Below are 16,195 nucleotides of genomic sequence, written 5' to 3'. Positions count from 1 at the left end.
TTCTTGTAAAATAAGCATATTTAGGAAAAGTACACAGCATAGTACAAATGATTGGACAGTTATATCATTTTTAGATGGACTCATTTTTGAAATGTGAGACAATGTTTTACATGGAAATAACACTCAAAGGCTGAGTTCTAGTCTTACTTGGGCTGTGGATTCAGTGTGTGTTATTAGCACAGTTACTTATGTTCTCAATGTGTATTTTGCCATTGGTAAAATGTGAATATGAATATTAGTAGCTCCTTTGCTTACTTTACATAAATGGGAATTTACAATGTGGCATCATACTTGAATATGCTTTTTATGACACTGAACCAGCTGAAAGCTAAATCCATTCATGTAATTAAGCTTTTTTTTTTTTGGCAGAGTACTAGGCACATGAGGTCTAAATAGTTTTAATAATAGTTGCCATTTTATTGAGTCTGAACTGGGTGTTAGAATTTTTTCACTTATTTCTGATTTCAACTATATTAAATAAGTGATACTATCTTTTTTTGAAGTGAGAAAACGGGGGCTTAGGGAGTTTACTTTCCCAAGCTAGTAAGAGATGACTGAGGTTTCACCCCAACTCTGTTTGCCCCCAAAGCATGTGCTGTTAAGTTCTGCTGCTTTTTAGGACTCCAGGGCTAAGCCTAGAGGCAGGGGTAGCAAACCTTCTTAGTACATTGTGATATACATCCACAAAGTGCTGTGACAGCCAGAGAAGGGAGAGCCATGCTTCGCTGGTTTCATGGGAGGGTGGGCTCATGCTTTGAGCTTGATCTACGAGGATAAATCATAGCTTCAAGAGGACATTAATAGGTGGTATGACAGTGAAGAAAGGACGTCTCAGAAGATAAAAGTAGCCTAAACAGACATCTAGAAATGGGAGAGAAGAGTATGGAATTGAGGGATGGCAGGTAAGTTGATGTATTTGAGGATTTGTGCTATAGTACATGTACATGTACATGTACATGTGTGTAAGCACATGTTGTCTGTGGAGATATATATGTTTTGGTGTTGGAGATTGTATATTTGTGTGTGTTTCTCTGTGGATATTTTTTAGTATGTGAGAAGGTTGTGTTGTGTGTGATGTGTGGTGAGTGACCTGGTGAGAAGCCAGGGTGTGGCTGAATGTGCCCCTGTCAAGGAGGTGGAATGGTGGAAGGAGGGAGGCCTATTAGAAGGCGATGCACTAATCTTGGTGAGAGATGGTGTGGAACAGGACTAGCACAGTGCAGAGGGCATGGAGTGGAAAAAGATTTATGAGAGGGATATTTTGGGATAGAATTAGTAGGGCTTCTATCTAGGTCAATGGTGCAGCTGAGAGGTGTTCAGAATGAATCCTGGGTCTCTAGGTTGGCAATTTGATGGATGGAGTCCTAGGAACTTAAATGAAGAAAGTAGCAGCAGAGGAAGATTTGGAGAGAGGAGGAGGCGGAGGTCAATTTAGGACTCAGTGAGTTTGAGCAGCCTGACGTCCACATGGAGATGTCAGTGTTGCAGGTGGATTTGGAAATATGGTCTAGAGCTCAGTAGAGGTATAGCCTAGAGAAACAGTAATGGGAAGAAAATATCCCCAAACAACATGGCGTTTTTTTATATATAATATTGCAGTGGTGTGCTTTTGTGATTACATTGTTCATTTATAATGCATTTTAAAATTCCACTGAACACAGGAGGTTTTCTGAAGGAGTGTTTTCTGCCCCTAGGAAACTACTGGCCAATTCTTAGTTATCCACAAATGAGAATCCATGCCAATTGCTTTTATTCTTTAACTGGCTGCTCCATTCTACCTAGCATGGTTTTTGTTTTGTTTTGTGTTTAAAATTTTTTAATGTTTAATTGACACATAATTATTGTACCTATATGGATACAATGTGATGTTTCAATACATGTATACAATGTATAATAATCAAATTAGAGTAATTAACATATTTATCATCTCAGACATTTATCATTTCTTTGTGGTGGTAACACTCAAAATTCCCGCTTCTAGATGTTTTGAAATTACAATATATTGTTGTTAACTATAGTCACCCTTCTATGCAACAGAACAGCAGAACTTATTCCTCCCATCTAACTGTAGCTTTGTACCCACTGACCAACCTCTCCCAGTCCCCTATTTCTGGTAACCACAATTCTACTCTCTTCTTTTCTGAGATCAACATTTTTAGATTCCACATATGAGTGAGATTATGTGCCTATTTGTCTTTCTGTACCTGGCTTTGGCTTACCCTGATGTTTTCTGCACTCATCCATGTTGCTGCAAATGACAGAATTTCATTTTTTATGGCTGAATAGTACTCCATTGTATTATACGTACATACCACATTTTCTTTCTCCATTTATCTGTTGATAAACCCTTAGGTCAGTTCTTACCTTGGCTATTGTGAATAGAACTGCAGTAAACATGGGAGTGCAGATATCTCTTTGACGTACTGATTTCTTTTCCTTGGGATATATACCCAGTGGTGGGATTGCTGGACCATGTGGTAGTTCTATTTTTAATTTTTGACAAACCTGCCTAGTATGTTTTTAAGGGTATCTCTGTAATTTCTTTTAAAAAATCAAATTCATTTTAATATACATTCATACAAAAAAACATAATTAGAAAGCTAAATCTTATGGAGGAAACGATAAGTATTCCAAAGCTAGCTGGAGCTAGTTTTTAAATAGTACATTTTCTGGAATTACCTTTTTCACCTCCCTGTTCTTTTTGTTAGGAAGGTCAGGAGTTGACACTTTGCAATCTCTCCACATTCAAAGAGAGGTGCCATGTTGTATTCCATTTCAGTTATTCTGTCCTGTGATTGCGTCTCTCTCTGCATACCCCCATCCCACCCGAGTGTTCTATTTATTCCAGATTGATTTCTTGAGAATGTGCTCATCCTTAGGGTTTGTAGTATTTTGCAGAGAATCTTATCATGACAAAAGGAGAACTCTCCACACAGCCCACTGAGAAACTGTTAAGGAAGAAAAAACATCTTTATCTCACAACACAGAAGATGCAGGAGAGCAGCAGCCTGGTGGTGAAAGTGATGAATCAGCTCAGATTTACAGATTCTTGGCCCCAAAATAGTTCATTTTCAAAATATATTATTCAGAGCAAGGCCTGAGCAAGAGAAAGAATTAGAGCTGATTTTCAGCTGGAGATTTTGTGCTGGAGAAGAAAGCCTGCACTGATTTGTAGGCATAACTGACCTTGGTAGGAGTGTTCGATTTTCAAATGCAGAAAAGGCCATCTGTTGGTTCTTGAGGGTAGGGGAAAGAGGCAGGATGATCTTCTTTACAGCATGCTGTACTTTATCCTTGGTCAGAAACTTTTGCAGGCCTTGCGCCAATTCTTCAGACACTATCTTTATATTGGGGAGTCAAAACTTGGAGATTAAAGTATTGGCTCAAGGTCACCCAAGGAATTCATGGGAGAAGATAGACTAAAACTCACATCTCCTCATGTCCAGGCCAGCATCCTTTCTATTAACCTGTTAATGTCAAATCCCTACCATTACTTGCTCTATTATCTTAGCCAAGTTACTTAGTCTCTGAGTCTGTTTTCTTATCTATAAAATGGAAATAATGAAACTATTTCATGAGTCACTGAGAAAATTACATAACCTAAGATGCAGGGGAATAGAACCTGCACATGGTAAAGTGCTCAAAATATGTGAGTTCCCTTGGAACAATGGGGTGAATATTGGTGATATTTCTTCAAGATGTTTTCAAGAAGAGCTCAGTGACTTATAAATCTTGGAGAAGGGATGGGGATGTCTAATTATATGGAATGAGAGTGAGGAGAAAATGCCCATCAACCACCAAGTAGAGGGAGCAGAGATTAAGTTGGAGGCATTATAAAAATCCCTGTGATTTTTTTTTTTTTTTGCACTGAATTTTTTTTTTTTAGCATAGATGAATGTCTCTGTAGTTTATTTCATTAATTATTCAACAAATATCATTTGGATGTCTTATGTGCCAGACACAGTACTAAGAGCTACAGACATAGCATCTATCAAAACAGCTTTCCATGCCCTCGTGGAGTTTAAAATTTAGTGGTGAAGACATACTTTGATCAAATAGCCACAAAAGGAGCATATAAACTCCAAGTAGGATGGCTTCTCTGTGATGGAGTCATCATAGGCCGTGCTGGAATAACCTGACCTAGTCTGACAAGATCAGGGAAGGCTGCCCTGAAGAAGTGATCTTAAAGGTAAGGTTTGGGCACAGGGCAGCCCTGCCAGGCAGACAAAACAGCATAGGTAAGGCCACGACGTGGAAAGGGATCCATGACTTTGGAGAAAAGGAAGTGGGGTGGAGCAGTGTAAGCAAATGGGAGGATGGTGTTTTATGGGAGCCAGAGTCATGAACTGATTTGATCATTTTAAATTGGCATCAAAAAAAATTATTGTTATGAAATGGGTGGCAGAAACATTTGACTGTTGGTCAAAGAAATGAAACTGAGCCTAGATGAGAGATGTAAAGTAGAGCATACCATTAAGTTGTGAATAGTGATTGCCTTGGGAAAATGAGCTTGGAAATGGGGGAGACTTTTATTTTACATGTTTCCCTACATTTTTGAAAAATATTTTACAACAAGCCTATGTTACTTTAGTCATTAAAAACACTAGAGACTTCTATGCAACAAAAGAAGCCTTTTCAAATCCTGTTCCAGGATCTACATTAAAAGGGAAAAGGCTCACAATAAAAAAAAAAAAAAAAAAAATTGTGTGAGATGATGGAAATACCAATTTGCTTGATTTACCATTTCATAGTGCACACATATATTAAAAGATCACACTGCACACTGTAAATATATACAATTTTTATTTGCATATAAATAAATTTATCATCAAAGTTTTTTAAAATGGTGGTAGTGGGATGGAAGTAGCATCTCTGTCATAAGTGGTGAGCACCTAGGCCAGATGTCCAAGTCAGTGGCGAAGAGAAAAATGTCTTAGGCTTTCTGGTTGATGACATTGGGAATGTTTACCTTGGGAAAGAGGAGATTTGCATAAGTGCCTTAAAGGTCATTCTGGCTGAGTTTTAGGATGACTCACAGCTGGAAGGAGAAGGCAAAGAAAGATCTTGACACTCTAGGTGATGGGCCAAATGTAGTAACATGGACTGTGTGGGGATCGATGCCAATATCGTTCCTGAGGTCTTACAAAGCCACCTGCATGCACACAGGGAGGGGAGTAGCCCTTGAGAGCAACGCTCATCACAACAAGCCTCCGGGGTCTTGGTTAACTCCAAGAGGAAGTCAAAAAGTCATGCAGCTGCCAAGAAAAGGTGTGTGTTGTTTGGCAGCATTGATAGAAATCTGTCTAGCTTAATTCTTAACCACTGGTATTCATCAAAATCACCTGACAGTCTTTTTAAACATATGCTCAGGCCCCACCCAAACTGACTGTATTCAAATCTTGGGGAGAAGGGATAAGGAATTAGAACATGGATTTTGGAATTAGCTCTGATTTTAAAAACTGACATAAGACTCTTCAGTGTTAAAGGAGCTACAATCTTAAATTTTTAATTTCTGAAATCATCTTTAATAAACTAACCTGTGTTTTTATTTGATTATAGAAATAATTTTTGGACAATACAGTCTTCATTCTGAGTTTTCTACTCAAATTAGTTTTAAATAAAATTGAAATCATGTTGAATGCATCATTTTGTAATGTGACATCTTCTTTTAATATTCTGATATGGAGATTTTTCTATGCTCTTTAGCATAATTTTTAATAGGTGCATAAACTCTATTATAGAGATGACCAAAATTTACTAAATTTCTATTGTCATATGTTTGGATCTTTTCCAAAATGTTGCAGTATTGTTGTTTTTGGAGATAGTCTCACTCCGTTGTTCGGAGCAGAGTGCAGTAGTGCAATCATGGCTCATTGCCGCCTCAGCCTCCTGGGCTCAAGTCATCCTCCCACCTCAGCCTCCTTAGTAGCTAAAATTACAGGCTTGTGCTGCCATGTCCAGCCAATTTTTAAATTTTTTTGTAGAGCTGGAGTCTCGCTTTGTTGCCCTGGCTGGTCTCAAACGATCCTCCTGCCTCAGCCTCCAAAAGTGCTAGAATTGCAGGCATGAGCCCACTATTATTAATAATACTGCATGTGTGTGCCACTACACTTTGGAGGGGAATATTGATATAGTGGAGTGGTCAAGATGGTGGAGGTTTCATAATCTTGGTATTAGGAATAGCTGAAAGAACTTTTATCTGGAGCAGATTTAGTGAGGTTGGAGGAGTGGTGAATATCTTCAAATATTTGCAGGGAAATCAAACAGAAAAGAAGTCAATTTGTTTTGCCACCCTCAAAGGGCACCACTAGGAGCAATTGGGAAAATTTTCAAAAAAGCAGCTTTCAGCTCAAAGTAATGGATTTTTAAATAATGAAGAGTTTTGATGATCTTGCTTTCCCTATCCTTAGGGATGTTCTAAGCATGAGTTAGCATTTGTAAAGAATATAATTGAGACTATTCAGATTCCTAAAGTGTGTGTGTAGAAAGTTGCTGGTAGGTTAAAATGGAGTCACAAACCAGGAGCCTGCAGGCTGCAACCCAACAGTAAAAGGATTTGTTCAGCTAATCAACTCTTCTAAACAATTTGAATTCAAATGCCTTTAGGCAGAACATTCACTCCTCAATTAGCCACAAGCCACGCCCCTCCTCTTACGTATTTCACTTGCGTTCACTCCTGAAGGCATTTAGTTTACCACCCCTAGTAGGTACTCTAAATCCTTTGATTATGTGAATATCATTTATTCATTCAGATGCTTAGTGAGCACCTACTGTGTGTCAAGTATTGTGCAACCTGCTAAGATAAAAATTAACCTGACAGATGGCCTCTCTGCTCTCAATAAGCATACAGTGAAAGTGTGCAGGAGTGTTGAATGAACATACATTGGAAGAGGAAATACGGCTTCTGTAATTAACTCCAGAAGGTCTTAAGACCAGTGATGATGTTAACAGCAGAGAGTGTTTTGGCTCGTTAAGAGGAGGAACTTTCATAATCCAGTTTACAAGGAAGAGAATGGACCTTGCTGGAAGCATTGGGTTTCCCCCAGCAGACTAGTGTAGGCAGCGCCAACATGCATATCCATCAAGGATTCTATGGAGGCGATTCCAGCTCTGCAGAAGTAGGATAGATGGCTTCTGTGTCTCCTTCTACTGTAAGTGATAGCAGCGGAATGCATCTGAGTCATGTGGCACCAAAGTATGTTACCAGAGGCAAATCTGTACAGGTCTGCAGCAACCTCAATTCTTGCCTCCTCAGAAGAAAGAATTCAACTGAGGGGCATAAATGAAAGGAAGTAAAGTGCACTTGGAAGAGGGCCAGGCAGACAACTTGAGAGATCAAGTGTGCAGTTTGGCTTTTGACTTGGGGTTTTCCATGTTGTCATACCTCTGGGGTCTTGTGTTACTTCTTTGCTGATTCTTCCCTTGGGGTGGGCTGTCTGCATGAGCAGTGGCCTGCCAGCACTCGGGGGGGACCACATGCACAGTGTGTTTACTAAAGTTGTGTACATGCTCACTTGAGGTGCTTTTCCCCTTACCAGTCCAGTGTTCCTAGAGGGAGGTCATCTGCCATTTTACCTTAGTGCGCATGCTTGAGCTCACTCACCCAACTCCTGAGATCTTATCAGGAAGCTGCTGATCACCAGTTTCAGATGTTTCTATCTATTGGGAGACTTTCCCATCTATTGGGTGCCTTTCCCTGGCACTGACCATGACCAATTATTATTTTAGAGAGAGTTAACAACTGCCTGACCATCACCTGGTGGTCTCCTGACATTCCTGGTGTGTGTTGCAGGGGAGCCCTCTCCTACTCTGCTCATTTTTGACTAGTTACCTACTGTAACATAAGGACCTGTCATCTCTGGATTTCATGTAGAAGAGCTACAAGGGAAGAAAGCAGCATTTGAAGAAGTTGACAAATTAGAAAACTAACATTGTCGCCCCCAAAAAGAAAAAAAAAAAAAGACCATAGGATATGGAGGGTTTTTGTTTTTGTTTGTTTGTTTTTAGCGTTTTTTTTTCCCCTTCAGTATTTATTGGGGGAGGGAGTGTTTTACCCCCATTCTGATGCTCATAATCTATTATAAAGCATTTACTGAGTGCATACTTTGTATGCACAGTTTCAGTCCCTGTTCTATGTGTCCCAAGTCATGGCTTTAACTGCCACAATAATGATAACTGCCTTATAGATATTCTTCAAGAGAGGGTTTAGCAATTTTATTTCCCCTTTCTTCTGCTTTCTCCTGAGTGTGGTGTTGTCTCTTCTCTGTTCTTACCACTTCCTGTCCTGGTCTAAACTGTTGCCGCCTTGCCAGGACTCCTCCTGCTTGCTCTCTCCATTTCTGTCTCATGTGTTCCTGGATTCTCCTCCTCTTGCTGCCCGTCAACCCTTTCTTTCTTTCACCAGTTTTCCTTCCTGCTGCTTAAGCAAGTCTCCTCATCTTTTGATTATTCAGCTATTTGGGAGGCAAACTCGTTCAGACGGCAGGTGTTCTAATAACTGAAATAGCAGTGGAGCAGAGCAGTGGAAAATAGAAGGTTTCAACTTTGAATTAGGAGATGGAGCTCTTAAAAAGAGGTATTTTATTGATGCTAAGAAATTTTTAAAATTGTCTTCCCATGTGGCCTGCTTCAGCTCACTGAGGACCCGGGCAGCTGCCAGTGCCCACTTGGATTTGTCTCCATGGAATCGAGCGACACACTGATTCATACCTCTAAGCGTTGCTTCCACTTGACTTCTACAAAGAAGGGCCTGTTGGTTTTGGAGGGGCATACTATTTGGTACAAAGTTTATAGGAAACTGTGCTTGAAGAAGCTGCTCCTCAGGTTGGGCATAAGGTAATATTCATTCTTAGTGACATTTTCAAAAACATGCATCCAAATAATGTAACTCCAAAATTGTTGGTGTAGAAGTTGAATTGGTATGTGAGGTGCATGTGTTTGTGTGTCAAGAGAGTGTTTTTTAAATGATTATTAAAAGACTAAGATTTATTAGGTGCTTCCTATGCACTAGGCACTGCTTCATACTCTACATATAGCATATATACACACACTATATATATAGCTTCATTCATAGTGTATATACATGTAGATATATATATACACACACACATATATGTGTATATTAAAAGGCTAAGGTTTATTAGGTGCTTCCTGTGCACTAGGCACTGCTTCATACTCTACATATAGCATGTTTACATATATATACACACACATTATATATATAGCTTCATTCATAGTATATATATGTACATATATATATACATACACACATAGATAGACTAATAAAGATAGGAGCAATATGGCCAGGTGCCATGGCTCATGCCTGTAATCCCAGCACTTTGGGAGGCCAAGGTGGACGGATCACCAGGTCAAGAGATTGAGACAATCCTGGCCAACATGGTGAAACCTTGTCTCTGCTAAAAATACTAAAATTAGGCATGGTGGCACATGCCTGTAATCCCAGCTACTTGGGAGGCTGAGGCAGGAGAATTGCTTGAACCTGGGAGGTGGAGCTTGCACCGAGATTGCACCACTGCACTCCAGCCTGGGTGACAGGGCGAGACTCCATCTCAAAAAAAAAAAAAAAAAAAAAAAAAAATAAGATAGGAGCCATAGAGACTGCAAGTCAGTGAATGAGAAAACGCAGTCATGAGGTAATGAAGGTGAAGGAAAGAGCATACACAAACTTTGCTCATAGACAAGCGTTCAAATCCTGGCTGGACGATTCACCAGCTGTGTGACTTTGGGCAAATTACTTGCTCTGAGTTTCCCCATCTGGTATGGTTTGGCTGTGTCCCCACCCAAATCTCATCTTGAATTGTAGCTCCTATAATTCCCTCCTGTTGTGAGAGGGTCCCAGCGGGATATAACTGAATCATGGGGATGGTTTTCCCCGTACTGTTCTCATGCTAGTGGGTAAATCTCACACAATCTGATGGTTTTATAATGGGAAACCGCTTTCACTTGGCTCTCATTGTCTTCTCTTACCCCTACCATATGAGACGTGTCTTTCACGTTCCACTGTGATTGTGAGGCATCCCCAGTCACGTGGAACTGTGAGTCCATTAAACCTCTTTGTTTTGTAAATTGCCCAATCTCAGGTATATCTTTATCAGCAGTATGAAAACGAACTAATACACCATCTGTAAAGGGAGATGTTAGTAACAATACCTGACTTTAACAAGGCTAGTTGTCGGGCTTGTAAATTATGAATGCAAAACCAGTTCTGGCACACAGTACCACTACCCACCAGCTTCTCAAGCCTGAAACTTGAGAGTCATCCTTGATTCCTGATTTTTCCTTACTCTACCCCCACACAACAGATTGGCTAGCAAGTCCTTTTTGTACTCCCCCAAAACATCTCACAGATTTCTTCACTTATCTCTATCCACAGTACTATGATGTGAGTCTAAGTCACTGCTATTTCCCACCTGCACTACAGAGTCCCTACCCCGTCTCCCTGCTTCCACTCTGTGCTCCATGTAACCTCCAATCCGTTCTTCACACTTTAGCTAGAGTGATCTTCTAAAAACATGAAGTACTTGTCAGCCTTCTGCCTCAAACTCTTCAATCATTTCCCATTGTTCTTAGTAGCAAACTCCTTACCAAGGCTCACCTTGCAAGATCTGGTCTCTGTGTGCCCACAGCCTCGTGGCCCACTCCTTGCTTACCAAGCTCTAGCTGCAGGCTAGCTGCTCCATCCTTCCAGTTTTAACTGATAGGTCATTTCCTCAGAGAGGGTCTTCTCTGACCACTGCTTCTAAATAAGGCCTCCTTTGTTCATTGCTACCATAGCGCCTTATTTTTTTCATTCCCAGCCATTATTACAATTAATATACATTTATTTGGGTGTTGACTAGATTAAATACTTACCTTCCTCACTGGGTTGGCTGCTCTTTGAGACCCAGAACTTTCTAGTAGAGGCTTGATGAATTTCTAAATTAGCAGAGAAATTGAAGTTGGGCCTTCAATAAGTGATAACTATTGTTTATTAATACCTGTCAGAGAGACGGCTGTGAAGTGTCTGCTTGTGAGCATTTGGCAAGAATTTCTGTCTCCATTATTTGCCTTAATTTCCAAAGCAGAAAGGCTGACAGCCACATAGAAGGCTTTACCCTGGCGGAGAAAGGGAAGGTCATTCTGTGTCAGTGGGTCTACTAGAGAAAGCTGCCCCCAAAGCCCCTGACATTGGATCCATATAATACATAATTTCTAGGCAAGTCCTTGGTATGTCTTTTTGTTGCTGTTGGAAACTCGAGGACCCAAGGACATTCATCACTGGAGAAGTGGGTGCTCACACACACACACACACACACACACACCCCAGTGTTAGCAGCTGGCATTTCTGCCTCGAGGATTTTACATTTACAAGGTAATAATAAAAATGGTATTAGAAACCTGCAGATGGTCTGTCTTATAGAGATAAATGTTGATTACAAACTCCAACATGAAAGTGGGATTGACTAGAAGTGTTACCAGGGAATTTAAGGTCCCACAATGGATGTCCCTGCAGATACCTTGGCAAGTCAATTCTGTTTTATTTCAGAGAGGAAATAAAACTTGCCCAATTGGACTTTCTTTCCCCTGACAGAAATGAAGAGTTGTCACAGTGAATCATAAGAGCCAAGGCTGGCAAGGCAGGCAACACACGCCAGAGCCCCAGCTTCTGGGATGCTGTCTTTGAACTTGAAGTCAGGGTCAAGCTTTAGGACTCCCAGTTTGTTGTCTATTCAGGATTGGTCAGTTCTTCCTCTCCAGACAGCCTCTTACGTCTTAGTGAATGGGGCTCTAAGGTATCTAAGGTGTGCATTTAACAGTAGAGCTTTCAATACTGAGAAGCAGTGAAACAGAACAAGGCCAGTGATAGAGTGATAATTTTCAGCAACTAGATTCTCTAAAACAACACTAGGCAATAGCACTTGCTCTGACAATGGAAATGTTCTATATCTGTGCTATTCAACATGGTAGCCACTAGGCACATTTGACTGTTGGGCCCTTGAAATGTCATCTAGTGCATATAAGAAACTGAGTAATTTAAATTTGAATCACTATATGTGGCTACTGATTAACCCATTGGACAGCACCAGCCTAAAATATTGTATGACTGGGCTTGCAATAGCAAGAATGATGTGAGGACACAAAGGTGGAGTGAGAATATTTAAGAGAAGATAGCTGGGTGCAGTAGCTCATGCCTGTAATCCCAGCACTTTGGGAGGCCGAGGCAGGCGGATCACCTGAGGTCAGGAGTTCAAGACCAGCCGGGGCAACATGGTGAAACCCCATCTCTACTAAAAATACAAAAAATTAGCTGGGTGTGGTGGTGGGCACTTGTAATCTCAGCTACTTGGGAGGCTGAGGTGGGAGAATCGCTTGAACCCCAGAGGCAGAGTTTGCAGTGGGCTGAGATTGTGCCATTGCACTCCAGCCTGGGTGACAAGAGCAAAACTCCATCTCAAAAAAAAAAAAAGAAAAGAAAAGAAAAAAGAGAAGAGAAAAGAAAAGACAAAAGAAAAGAAATAGAAAAGAGAAGAGAAGAGAAAAGAGAAAAGAAAGAGAAAAGAAAAGAGAAAAGAAAAGAAAGAGAAAAGAAAAGGAAAAGAAAGTACCCCAGGAGATTTAACCAAGGAATTGGAGAGGGCATATCCCTGGTGATTAAGCATGTACTCTGGTGTGAGTCAGATCTGTATTCAAATCCCAGCTCTGTCACGTTCCAGCTTGGAATTTGGGCAAATTACATCTCCAAGATCCACATTTCTCATCTGTGAAATTAAGATAACAATAGAACCTACTCCGAGGGCTGTTTTAAGTATGAAATGAGGACTATATGAAAGTACTTAATACTGTGCCTGGCATAAGTTATTATCTTAGCAACTTTGACATTATCTTTTAATATGAAATATGATCATCTTGTATATCAAAACCCACGTCTGAGCTTTGTGATCAGAGAGGAAAAGATATGGAAGAACCAAGACAAACTTTTCCTCTGCAAGAACTGACTGGTCTCATGTGACTATGCTGAAGTGCACCTATAAGCCAAAAAATACTACCATGCCTCCTTAGCCATAAATAGCAAGTTATGCCACTGTCTCATGAAATAGATGTTCTGTGACAGTGCACTACACTGGACCGCTTACAGTATAATTATAGACTGAAAAATCTGGAAGAGATCTTGAAGACCAGTGATTCTTAAGCTTTCATGTACAAACAGATCACCTGAGGAGCTTGAAAAAATGCAGGTTCTGATTCAGTTGGTCTGGGTGAAGGTCAAGATTCTGCGTTTCTGCCAGGCCCCTAGGTCTCCCACATGCTCCTAGTCTAGGGTCCATACTTAGAGTAACAAGGTTTCAGAGCACCTAGGTCATAAGACCAATACCCTCTTTTTCAGATGGGGAAACGGAGACCCACAGGGGTAGACTTAAGGTAATGAATGGGACAATGAGAAGTAGAGCCAAAGCTAAAACTAAGGTCCCCTATTGCCTGCTCCCCTGTCAGGGGCACTTTTGTACTTCCCCAGGTGGCAGCAGTCTCTTGCATCACGTGACACTCAGCAGTTGGCAAAACAACATTCTGTCATGTCCTTTTTCCATTTGTCAGCCACGGATAACAAAAGGCAGAGATTACTCCACTTGTTCATACTATTCTGGTTGGTGACTGCTAGTTAAACTGGAGCAAAAATTCAAATATGCTGACTCTTCTCCCAGAGTACCTTCCATTATATCACAGCACCTCTGTTGCTTCATTTTTAATGTTGGGAAAGCTCCGGGCTGGATATGATGATGGCCAACAACATAAGCCTTTATAAGGACTTTGGGGTCAATCTGCATAGGAGACCACACAGCAAAAACATGCAGGAATAGAAAGAGTCAGGTACCTCTCCTTTTTCTTTTTTCTATATTACAAGCAAGATTCTAGAGCCATTTTACAAGCCAAGCAATACCTTAAAGGTTATACACAAGCTGTTTCCTGGAGGTATGTTTTATTCCTAGGGAGCCTAAAATTAATGACAGCTCTTAGTAGGAAAGGTGGAAATGAAGTATCAAACTGTCAGGGAAAAGAAAATGTTTCCTTGGTAGGGCTGAGCTGCACAGTTTCTTAAAACAACTTCGTGGGAGAGATGGAAACTTAGCCCAAGTCGTAGCCTTATCACTGACTCTAGGTGACCTTGGATAGAGGCGTGTTTCTGCTTGTGCACATGTATGTATGTGCACATCACACACACTGTCTCCCTAGCTTCTCCATTTGTTCAGTGGCACACTCAGTTCATTTTATCATCCACCAAATCTCACAAATGTATTTTCAGGATGAGTAAAATGTTACCTGCAAGCCTCCCAGAAAATTCTGAAAGAGTTGGCCTTTTTCTTGATGTTACTTCTTTATTGGCTTTAGTCTCCAAGGTAGGGATTTGACACTTTTCTAGGTCTTTTCCATCATATGATTTGGATTCTAGGAAATAAATGATAAGAACTAGGAAGTCAGACTCACTCAGCTGCCAACGATTAAGGGAATTTGGGGCCTCTGCTTGTCAGGTGTAGATCCCAGGTGGAGCAACATATTTAGAGCTCCCAGTTGGCAAACACAGCCTTCCCCTTAAGCCACATCCCCTCTGCATAGTCTCAACTTGTTGGGATGCCTGGTTAGCCAGTAAGGTATCACTTATGTAAAATACCACTTTTAAACCACTCCATTTTTTTTCCTAAGGTGCAATTTGTACTACAGGCTCATCTGCTTTACCATATTCCATTGCTATCAATGAATTTCTTCATAAGAACAACGCAAACACAGAACTCATTGAATAAAGAGGGCTCTGGCTAGAGTGAAAATTAAGGTATGTTAGACAATGTCGCTCCATCTTCTGCTCAAATATCTTGGATAAATGAGGAATGATCTATCTGCTTTCAGTTTTCAAAACCATTGATTTTTGTTGCAATTAGGCAACAAAGAGCTAGACCAGGGAGGATCCTTTCTCTACTTTGAAAACAGCATTCAAGGATCCCAGCTGTTTTATTGACTTTCTCTAATTCCAAGAGTTGGGGGGAGGGGCGAATGTTCCTTGAGTCAGCATGCCATCATTGCTGGGTAAAGAAAAGAATGCTTCTGCGGTCTAGGGAAAGGTTTGCAGATGACCTCATGTGCAGATGGCTCAGGGTCCCCAAATGGTTTCTGGGTCCTCAACTTTCTATGTAATAAGAGCCATGGATATTTCTGAGCACAGTTTGACCTGCATTCTATTGATCTAAGCATTTGGCTAATCACTCTCTGCAATTAAATCCTTCTCCTTGCAATAAAGTTAATCTCTTCCCAGCACATAAAATCTGACCTCACAGCTTGAGGAGGAGAATTGCTGTTGTTTATGCTGCCATCTTGGGACCCAACAGCTTTATTCGGAAAAGCAACTCTTGGAGTTTGAGAAGTTATATTCCCCTCAAATATTAGAATGCTTTTCTTCACTTCTGGATGTGAAGCCCCACCTAGGCTGCCTTGTTTCTGCCTAGCCTCATTTCTTCTCGAGGACTCATCATGGAGTGTGAAGCATTAAACCTGCTTTTCCTCAGGGGACCTGCTCCTTTTGATTTCAAGGCCATTGGCACATATTTTGCAATTATTCTGTTTGTCAGTTTTTGTTCCAGTTTGAAGACGTTCATGTCTAATATATAATAATATCAGAAAATCCACAGTCTCCATCCTACCTTCCGTTTAAGCTTTCTAAGGGACTCCTCATTGCTTCTAAACAGATTCTGATTTTGTCTTTCTAAACAACATCAAAAGAGTCAGTAATTCATTTGGCAAATATTTATTGAGTAGCAAGTCACAACCCTGGCTGTCAAGATGTTTATGTTGTTATTGATAATATAGTCAATTTAAAAGGCAATGGATCAGAGCAGGTGTAGAGGGGATGGAGGGGAGAGGGCAGGCAACAGAACTATGAACTTTGTACACAGATGGCCTTGGGTTCCAGTCCCGGGTCTGCCAGATGCTAGTAGTGATACCTGGAGCAAGTCATAGATCTTCTCTAAGCATTGGATTCCTCTCATCTTTAAAAACAGAAAAAAAAAAAAAAAAAAAAAATAAAAACAGAGATGAAAGTGCCTACTTCTTTGGGTTATTGTGAGGATTAAATAATGTATATTAAAATGCCTGTAGCAATGCCCAGTGCATAGGAAGTAGGACTCGATAAATGTTAACTATAATTATAATA

The 16,195-nt window shown here is 40.5% G+C and overlaps 1 protein-coding gene across 4 annotated transcripts in view; it reads left to right on the top strand.

The window, feature by feature from the left end:
- PPP2R2B (protein phosphatase 2 regulatory subunit Bbeta) overlaps nt 1-16,195 on the top strand; it is a 295,801-nt gene that overhangs the window by 56,812 nt on the left and 222,794 nt on the right. Inside the window, exon 1 of one of the 4 annotated variants that reach the window (XM_030927532.1) lies at nt 14,764-14,824. The exons of the other annotated variants lie outside the window; for them this stretch is intronic. The gene's annotated coding sequence lies outside the window, so the exon portion shown is untranslated. Of the gene's footprint in view, nt 1-14,763; nt 14,825-16,195 lie in introns of those variants that run through there. 4 annotated transcript variants of the gene reach the window in all.

This window comes from Rhinopithecus roxellana, chromosome 3, assembly GCF_007565055.1.
Source record: "Rhinopithecus roxellana isolate Shanxi Qingling chromosome 3, ASM756505v1, whole genome shotgun sequence".
In the NCBI taxonomy this organism is placed as follows: Eukaryota; Metazoa; Chordata; class Mammalia; order Primates; family Cercopithecidae; genus Rhinopithecus; species Rhinopithecus roxellana.
Note: the sequence above shows the minus strand (reverse complement) of the source record. Positions and strands in the feature narration are given on the sequence as shown.